This window comes from Haemaphysalis longicornis, unplaced genomic scaffold, assembly GCF_048455015.1.
Source record: "Haemaphysalis longicornis isolate Haplotype H1 unplaced genomic scaffold, Haemaphysalis longicornis Haplotype H1 scaffold_9, whole genome shotgun sequence".
Taxonomy (NCBI): domain Eukaryota; kingdom Metazoa; phylum Arthropoda; class Arachnida; order Ixodida; family Ixodidae; genus Haemaphysalis; species Haemaphysalis longicornis.
In genome coordinates this window covers 16603013-16613196 of record NW_027526460.1, presented here as the reverse complement: position 1 = coordinate 16613196, position 10184 = coordinate 16603013, and the positions used below count along the sequence as shown (strand labels likewise).

General features: G+C 50.1%; 1 protein-coding gene across 1 annotated transcript in view; it reads left to right on the top strand.

The window, feature by feature from the left end:
- Window positions 1–8530: 8530 nt before the first annotated feature.
- LOC144153935 (leucine-rich repeat neuronal protein 1-like) overlaps window positions 8531–10184 on the top strand; it is a 130214-nt gene continuing 128560 nt past the window's right edge. Inside the window, exon 1 of the mRNA XM_077685708.1 lies at window positions 8531–8917. The gene's annotated coding sequence lies outside the window, so the exon portion shown is untranslated. The remainder of the gene's footprint in view (window positions 8918–10184) is intronic.

Below are 10184 nucleotides of genomic sequence, written 5' to 3'. Positions count from 1 at the left end.
TTTAACCACACCCTCACCATCCACTTTCACTTACCTCTCCCCCAAGTAGTCCGCTTTGCATTTCCCACTTCGGCATTTAAGTGCGCTTTGCATTAACCTATACAAGCACGGAGTGACAGTTATGTCTAACGCTGAGACGCGCACTTTCGTAAAATATCGACTTGTTAAGGCTTACACCGGCTCTGATATAATGGACCTGGAAATAAGACTTGAGAAGTAAGTAAATAGACCACGGAAAATGATAAAATGCTTTGTGTGCAGCGCTCACTCTCTAAATTTAATTTTAGAGCCTCACTTTTAGTAGCGAGCCACTCGAGAAATTTAACAAAAAATTGTGGTTCATTCCTCTTTCATAGGAATCAGTAAAACACGAAAGTGACAGGTGCATTCACAGGAGCAGTTGAATGTTAAATGAACCTCCTTCCTCTGCGAAGGGTTCGCGAGCCTGACCCCGCCAGACGAAGTGGGGCCAACACGCAAGAAACAAACAAACAAAAAATAACTGGTTTATTCGGGGACAACAAAACCAAAAATGGCATGCACAGAAACCGCAGCTTGAAACACAACGGTCATGGGAACAACGCCACAGAGAAGCCTAGCCTGAATTCACGCGCATCCCCCGTACACGAAGGCGCTGGCATCGAGGCAGCAACTGTCGGCGCTTATCAGCGTCGTGATGCGCTACTTCGCGTCGCCTCTCCTAGACGGGAGCATCATCTGAATGAGTCATAAGGAAGGATATAAGGCGCGTTCGTAGAGCTGCTCACGTCGCTGCTCATATAGCGCAGTCGCTAGAGCGCCACGTACCTCCAGTTGTGGAGAGAGGGCTTGAGAGGACATGGGCTCGAATCCGAGCGCCGCAGCGTCAGTGGCACTTTTTCTAGCGAAGTCACTTCCATGACGGATATGACGTGAGTGAGATCTTGGTGTACCCGGGCATAAAACACCTCGGTGTTAAAAACAAAAGGTGAGTAAGCGAGATATCAACGATTAAAAGCCGTCATCTTGTGAAAAGCTTTCCGAACCGTATTGGTGCGAGGTTACTATCGTAAGCATCCAACTGATAACGGTATTAGGATGTGCATTAGTACTGTTTCCGTCTATTCGACCCGCCGCAATGGCTCATAGGCGAAGGCGCCATGCTCCTAAGCCCAAGGACACGGGCGGGAGGCGGTCCCGACCGCGCTGGCTGCTTTTCAGATCGCGGCAAAAGGTGAAGCGGCTACGTGTCCAGATTACCGCGCACGTCAAGGATTCCCAGGTAGTGAAATCCAATCCGGAGCCCTCCGCTACGGCACGCCTCATGGCACAAATGTACCTTCGGCGCGTTCAATCGCAATATTTTTTTTTTTTGCTTCCGGACAATTAGCACGGAATACAAAAATTATTCTAAGTTCACGATGAAATTTTACGAGCCGAAGCTACACCTCGCGCCTCTGTGGAGATCTTTACATTAAATTCGACCCCCTGAGGAATCTTTAACGTGTTCGAAATGTTGAAGTACAGGCGTTTTTTTCCTCGCTTACAATAAAAATAATAAAAAATTCCACAACGCCTTGAGCGTTTTCTGTTGCGCTTTTAACAGTGAAACTGTTTAGCCAATCATCATTTTTCGTTCCCGCTGTTACAAAAGCAATAAAATGCCGAGCGCACTTGAGCGTCCGCACGTGAGGGCGTCCGTCGCGGCGACTGCTTGGCAGTTCAAAAAATCAAGAAAATGCCGAGCGCTCGTGCGTGCGTGCCTCACGGCGACCGCCAAACATCCCCGGCCCACGTTTGTAAAGTTAAGCATCCCCCACTTAGGGAGAGTGGCAAATAGTCGCAAAAAAAAAAAAAAACTGCAGCGTTCGCCTTAATTGTGCCAACACTTACTCGGAACGAGAAAGACACGTCATAGCGTATGCGCCCCTCCAAGCTGATGTCCCATATTTGCCACTTCCAAAAAAAAATGAACGAAACACGCTTATAGCAACAATAATGGAGTACAGGTCGCTTGCGCAGTGTACAAGAAGTATATCAGCTTCAATCGTAGACTTAAAGCGTCGTAATGGTCGTGAAGGTTGCGTACAGCTTCGCTACCTTCAAGTTTTACGCGTTAGTGTGAGCTTACATGATTATTTTTTTGTGTGTGCAGAAGGGGGTCTGTTGCTGCCTTTTGGGCAGGATGCAATGATTTGATTCGTTTTCATTGGATGCGGTAAATACCGGTCGGCACGTGTAAACAAAACAACGCCGTGTTGATATTATGTTTAGAAAAAAAAAAGACCTCCAACAAAAAGAAAAGTCTCAGTCAGCATTTTTTTGCGAATATACAATAGAAACACGTTGATACGTTCTCGGTTAATACGATTTCAAGTTACTGCGCTCTCAATTGAGAACACTAAATATTCCCCAAAGTACGTTGCTAACCGGATAGTACGCTTTCCTGGATTGCATGTTTTTCCCTCACGTTTTTTAACGTATAAACGAGGTTCTATTGTATTTCAATGTGTGATATATAAGCTCAGCAGTTCATGTTCTGAAGGCATTTGGCAGGGTTCGTTCACCTGTGTCTGCCTACAGTATATGCAAAGGTTACCAGACATCATATTCCGCTTACCTAGACGTCAAAGCACTATCTGGCGGGTATAAGTGTGCTCTGGATGACTTTTTTATGGTTTCATGAATTGTACTTGTCTTCAAATATACATTTTGTTTGTTTGTAAACAACAATAAACAATGTAATGGTTTGTCTTCAAATCTAGTTTTTATGGTTCAGGGCCAGGCCCACAAATAGAAATGTCCTTATCTGGCTAAGCCGCAAGGACAGTGAGTGAGGCTTCACTCGATGATTCTAACATTTTTTATTGACTTGGTCGGACAAGACCATTAATGCTTAGTTTGCCCAAATACCAGCCCATTTAACGTGTCCATTGTCAAGCATTGATTTATTAACCGCGGAGCGGTTAATGCTGGCCGTTACGTGTGCAGGGTCATCAGGAAACTGAGTCATAGTTACTTTATCCGTTTACCAGCCCCTTGAGTACGCGCCTCACGAGGAGCGCCCGGCATCGTCCAGGCTAATAACGGTGAGACCCATACCGCGCAATATGCACCCGACGTTTCATCGAGCGCGCAGGGAGCACAGGGCGAGGACGTTAACCAAGCGGTACCCAATCACCCCCTCCACCGTCTACCTCGACGCTGCGAGATACAGGAGCCGTGAAGCTTATTCGGTAGCGGTCATTAATGGCCCTGACGCCCCTCCGCTTGCTTCCCTTACTCTGTACACTAACTCCCCGGCGACCGCGGAAGAGGCGGCAGTAGCCCTAGCCTTTACCCTCAGGCCGCCCCCCTCCATCGTAATCTCCGATTCCAAAACGGCCGTTCAAAATTTCGCCAAAGGAATGATCTCGCCTTTGGCCCTCAAAATCCTTCTTCAAAATTCTCCCACCCCCCCAGTCGAGCTGGTATGGACTGCGGCCCATACGGGTGTGGGGGGGAACGAGGCAGCACACAGGGCCGCTCGAGAGCTCAGTCCTGGCCTTGAGCCCTTCCACGGAGCCCTATCAGCCCGCGACAGACTTGTTACCTTCAGCGACATAACCTCGCACTACCGCCTCTCCCGCCGCCAACTATCCCCAGCCGCTCCAACCTTCTCCAACGAAGAGGACCGCCTATGGCGACTCACCCAGACACACGTACTCCCCTGCCGATATCGACTTCCCCTAATCTACCCTTCTTTGTACCCCACCCCTTTGTGCCCCGACTGCGGGTCCCTCGATACCCAAGACCCCTGCATGTGGCAGTGCCCCCAAAACCCATTCCCCCCGTTCACAGACGGAGAGCACTGGGCGAAGGCGTTGTGCAGCTGGGACCATGAGGTCCAGGCTAAGTTCATTCAGCGAGCGCCGGTTACCACCGCCGGTTACCACCGCCGGTCACCCGCCACCCAGATTAGCCCCATGGGGCTCAAATAAAGTCTCTCTCTCTCTCTCTCTCTCTCTCTCTCTCTCTCTCTCTCTCTCTCTCTCTCTCTCTCTCTCTCTCTCTCTCTCTCTCTCTCTCTCTCTCTCTCTCTCTCTCTCTCTCTCTCTCTCTCTCTCTCTCTCTCTCTCTCTCTCTCTCCAGGCTTGCGCGTGGCACTCGCAAATAAATACCAAGAAAACAGTTCACGTGTGCCCACGCCTCAAGGGGAGAGCCCAAGACAGCTCGCGCTGCAGACGCTCAACTCGCGAAGCCAATTGCCGCCGGGTCTAGCACGTGCTGGAGCGTCCCACTTTGGAACAAATGTGGAGGCCTGCGGGCAAAACGATCAGGGCTCGCCAGTCATGCATGATGAAGGCGATGATATAGATAGATATGACGATGTTGACTACTACCGCGTTAAAAGCGACGACAGAACATGTACGCAAACAATTTCAAACATAATACAATGCGTGGGGGTGTGTCCTTCAGTGCTTACACAGAAAGAAATCCTCCAGCTTCGCTGTGGTTCAAGCCTTGTACGACTTAGTGCAAGTTTCGCCAATGCTTTTGCATGGGCAAATGGCCAAAATTCGGTGTCAGTGTTTAATTAATGGTTACATAAGCATCAGCGATGAGAACGTAGTGTGTGGGGTGCTGCAACAAAAGCATGCAAGGTTAGTTCTGCACATGTTTGTCAAATGGAGTGTAGATGTCCCCAGGTCGCCCTCAGGTGCAGTGATGGAAATGCCGGGGTGTCGGCATGTTTCTTTGCAACGTTGTGAACAAAAGAGCGGAATTACAGTTTAAAACTGCTGGTTTCAAGCCCGTGTCCAACTGGGAGCGACGCAAGTTGAAAATAGCAATGACGCACCCTTCAGTGTAAGTTGACTTAAATTCAGCGCGACACTGATCTATATACAGAGCAATTTCACCTTTTTGGAAGGGCGAGAACCCCGAAAAACACCTGTTTCGCGTGGCGGAGACAAAAACCACTGGTTACGCCATCCGGAAACCAAGTTTGTGAGTTTGTCTAATAGCCAAACCCGCCGAGTATTGCAAGGCAAACACCATCTCACTTACTTTTTACGCCTTTTTTTATTTTCTTCAGGTTGAAATTGCGCGTGGGGCGTTTTCATGGGGAAATTTCCGCTACGTTTATTTTTTTTGCTCATCGCAAGAACGTGAGCCGCGTCTGAGCGCTAAGTAAAATTAAACATGCTCGCGAACCCGCCGCGGTGTCTCAGTGGCTAAGGCGTTGCGCTGCTGAGCACGAGGTCGCGGGCTTAATTCTCGGCCGCGGAGGCCGCTTTTCTGATGGAGGCGAAAAGTAAAAACGCCCGTGGGTACGAGATTTCGGCGCACGTTAAAGATCCCCAGGTGGTCAAAATTAATACGGAGCCCTCCACTGCGGCGCGCCTCATCGCCTGCGTTGCGTGGGCGCGTTAAAACCTTACAATCAATCAATCAATCAATCAGGTTAGGGAGTCCAGGACAATCGTTGTTCATACGAGGAAACAGAAGCCTGGAAAGAAATTTACGTTGAATGTTGGCTCCATCGAAGTGTTGCGTGCGTCTTCGCACTCCGCTGTGGCAAAGAACAGATCAAAAGAAAGACAAGCAGCCCAAATGCAAGTCGAAAGCTTCCTAGCCAGTGCGATCCTTCAAAGACCCCACCCGGAGTTTCTGGAGCGGTGCCGGCGAAAACAACTTCACGCTCTGTGAAGTTGCAGCCAGCGCATGGGCAGGCATCCTTCGAAGGCGTGCCAGTGCTTTTCACACCGCCCGAATGCCGCTCGAAGTTGTGCGTAGCACGGCAACAGAAAAAAGAGAGACTAGAGTGCAGCTAAAAACTCAAAATACGGTTGCATGTAAAAGCAGTCGAAAAAAAAAACGGTGGGGGGCGGGGCATACGCAACGCAAGAGAAAATGAGGGCTACAGAAAGCGCCTTGGTCGTCGGCACTTTTTCTATGAAGCGTGGCGCATTCGACGCATTTGCTACGAGGAAAAGAAAATGTGGGATAAAGAGGCGAGGAAAATGCAGGCGCGTACAGAATTAGGAGAGCGATGGAGGGGGACGGTGACAACGTTGCGGGAGTTCAGAAAACAGAGAGTTCAAGGACTGCGGGAAGAAAAGGGTCGCAACAGAGAACGCTGAGTCCGAACAATCCATTTTGTTTATCCCTTTTGCACACGCTCTCGTGTCGTGCTGAAGGGCCCAGAATTCATCTTACCGGAAAGAAAAGAAATGCTTAAATTCGAGCTGTGAGGCTACGAATGGAAGTGAAAGGAAGCGAAGGGGGGTCAAATGCCCTTGCTCTTGTTGCTGCCTGCCTCTCGTGCACATGCGCCGGGCCCAACATGAGACTCACTCACTCACTCACTGATGACGATTGCATCGTTGCACTGACGTTGCTGCTGCTGATGATGATGGCGATTATTATTATGATGATAATGATTACAGGAAATGTTTTTTGTAAAAAAACATTTGTTTTATAAAATGTTTCTTATAAATGTTTTTTTAAGTGTGCGAAATGCCACCGAGCAGCCAGCAGAGGAGCTCGCGGAATCGACATCCCCTGGATATTTTGTAAATAAACAACATCCAAACACGTCACGAGTTTGTGTTTGCTGCTTCCGCACTGCCGGCGTTTTTCGCCGGCTCGCCGCTCCAATCGGAGGGCGGAGCTTCAACTCTCGAGAACGAACGACCCGATCGTTGGCGGCGGAGGCGATGTAATTTCGTCGGCTCATCGGGCAGCTGGCCGCGACTAAAGTTCTACAGTGAATCCAGGCGCTCTATTTTTATTACTTTTTATTTACATTGGACGCGAAAGCCCGCCGGAAACACGAATAGCCCACTGAGCGAGCCGCTCGGTCGCTGTGCAGACGGCGGCCACGGTCGCGAAGTGGCCCAGTCCGGCGCAGGTGGCTCGAGTGATAGCTTGTTACCGCTGTACGAAATTGGACCCAAGTCCCAACCATGGCAGCTTATATGAAAAAGGAGTGACGCGACGGCGGGTTGCATTAAAAATTGTCATCTACACCGCTTACGAGAGCGGCAATCGAGTATCCTCCGCAGTGCTAAGCCGAACACATCTGTAGGCGGACCTGTAGGCAAACCGGCCGGCTGCTCCCAGCGCGCGTCTTGCCACCCACTGCCTCGAGCGTCGCGCGTCGTTCTCTAGCCGCGGCAGCATTTGCACTCGCAGCGCCTGCGTCACTCCACGGTAGCTTTTTAATTAAGCGGCTCACGAGATCAGTCCGTGGTGGCATTCGCAGAAACTGCCGGCGACACGAATTCGACAGTGCTACGGCAGCTCTGCTCTGTGATATCCCTTCGACGGTCACGTGGTCAGCTTTGTTCACACAAAATCCATCGTTTCGCAACACCCGCTGAAACCGAAACTACGACTGGCCACATTGAAAATGCATCTAATTAAACAACCGTCGCACGCTGAAGCAAATGAGGTTTCTACAGGTGATAGGTAGGTCACCAGCTACTTATCGCAACAAAACAAAAAACAAAATGCAAAATTTTTGTGTCAGTGCCCCTTTAAGTAATTTAAGCAAGAATTTTATTTCTTCCGCTGCATTGTGAGCTTTGTGACGTCTGCAATCACGTATTAATGACAGGTACCGAAAACGAAAGTTAGTATGTTGGCTAGGGCTGCGGTTATCTGCAAACCACCCCTTCGGTAACCTTAATCAGCATCCGCCTACCAAGATGGCGCACTGATACAGGACCACTGTTAGCACTAGGTTTGCTTTTTAGCAGACTTTTGATTACGGTTGATAAAAATAATAGTTCTGTGAAACATAGGATATAAATCGACAAACAGTATCACGTAAGTGGCAGCGTGTCTCACGACAGTTCGCCAGTGTAGTGCCGGACCAGCCCAACGCAGCCCGACGTCTGTCTTAGGGAGGGTCGGCCAGCATAATGCCGCGCTTACTGCTTTTATATTTAAAGCGTTTGTTCGTAACTTCCATTGTTAATACTATAAATATAATACGCATTCTAATTGTGAAAGAATGTGCACTCAGTTGAAGCACAAAAATAGCTCTTTCTGTAAGCTTATTAAGGGCTGGATTCTGTCGGCACCAGCCAATCGCAAGAAGCGGTCCGAAATACGTCATAACTTCCTTTCGGGAAAGTAGCCAGTGAGTCGCGTGCCTTTTCTCTGTTTTCCCCACTACATAACTTATTTGACTGAAGTTTATGTTAAAGTCGCGTCAATGTTGTTCTAACCACACAATCTTCAGAATCACCCGAACTTTCATCATGTCTTCATGGATTCTTTAGCACGCACGCTGCATAAATCAGATATAGAACACGCTGTTCACGAAACATTAACGTCCACTGCGCCTGGGCAGTTTTCAGCGACGAGACAGGGTGAGCGGCGTGCCCCTGATCTTACAAAACGCGCACGTGTCTCAAGTCGGTCCAGCCCGCGCACAGGGAGGGCAGAAGAGGGCAGGGAAGAAGGGGTTCCCACATCTTCGGCTATGCAGACGCCGGGGGTTGAGGCAAGAGCGTGCCGGGACGCGGCTTGTGCGCATGTGCCGTGGAGGCGGAGGAGCGTGGGGAAATCGATCCCGGGGCCCGAGTGGGTCCCGGCCAGCGAACACTGCTCCGTTCGGTCCGCACAGCGCAGGGAGCAGCGAGAGACGCGGGCGGCTAGGCGCTGCTGTGCCCGGATAAGAAGAGGGGAGACGACGTGCCGCCGCCGCCGCCGAGGAGCAAAACAAGGAAGAGACTGCAGGGGAACGCTGGCCGCGGCGCCTCCCCGGCGCGGCGCGCGTGGCTTTGGGCGTCGCGTTGTCGCCGCTGCTTCTGCTCCTGCGGCCTGCAGGCCAACCGACCCACGACGACGACGGCCAGCGGCCGCGGCTCTTTCGGCTGCTTCGGCGGCGCCGGAGCACGCGCCGTGGTGGGACGAGACAACAGCTCGGCGTTGCTACTCCGTGGTAAGTGTGGCCGTTGATGACTCGGGCGCGACAACGGGATAGCGGGGTAGCGTGTTGGGGCTGCGTTGCTCGGCGAGCGTGCGTTGAGGGACTGATGTTGCGCACAACGGAATACCGGTACTCGTTCGGCAACGCCCACTGGTTACTTGGGACGTGTAGGATGCTTATACCGCGGTTTCGGCGAGGTGTAAGCCTGAGCTTATTTTCGTGAATTGCACTTATAATGTGCATGAGACAGAAAAAGCGCGGCATAGCTAGTGGTTAGATTCCTCAAGGCTCTGAAGAAAGCATTTGGAATGGCTGTGGATCACGGGCGACCGATGTGGCCCAGTCGTGTCTGACGTATTTTCTGCCAGGCTGTTACACTAGATTTCAGGCAGTTTTCTTCCAAGTACGTAGTCCTTTCAACTGTGGGCTTCAGTTTCACGTGCTCAGTTGCCAACTGCTACAGAAAGGTGCACGTAAGACTGAAAATGACAGCACGGAGGTTTCTGACAAAACAAGAAGGGTCTCAATGCTCTGTTTCACAGCCGATGTCGGTAAACTCACCCGGATAAACTTCAATTCGGATTGTTGTGCACCAATAAACTCTGGGTAGAAGGCAGGCTCACGTCTTCGCTGCACTCCTAACTGAACTATTTTTTTACGGCGATGCACACTGTCACATCGAAGGAACGAAATTCGCGAAGCTAAGAGGGCGAACTTCCGGCATGGCTTGCAGCACCCGCGAATAATTCCTGCAAGCTACGGAAACAGTCAACTATTTTGAGACAGGTTTTCCAAGGCATAGATTATCCGAAATGTATTCTCATGCGTAGATTTTTGCAGCTCTGAGGGTTTATGTAACATGCGTAACAATATGCGTCCGGTGTCAGTAGCAACCCTTCTTCATAAAAATTGTGTCACATGTGATCGTTAGGGTAACTACCAGCCGCCGAAAAGTTGACGTCTTCCTGCTTATTAGTTACCATACAGTGAAGTTTCAACACCGGTTGGGTGTACTCGTTTGCTCTGTAATTTATAATGCGAGTGTTTCTTGAAGGAGCATGGCCCAGGGGCAAAAAGGATGAGAGGCTTTCTTATGCAGATATCTTAAAACAAATCCATCCACATTTATAAGCTAAAATGACTTCATAATTGGCCTTCATCTTAAAATGATTGGCATAAGCACGAGTCTTCTGGAACCGTTTCTCCGTCAAACGGGGTTCGAGGAAACAGAGAATTCGCCGAAACAAATTGCAGCTAAGCCTCTCTGCCAGCAGTGAAC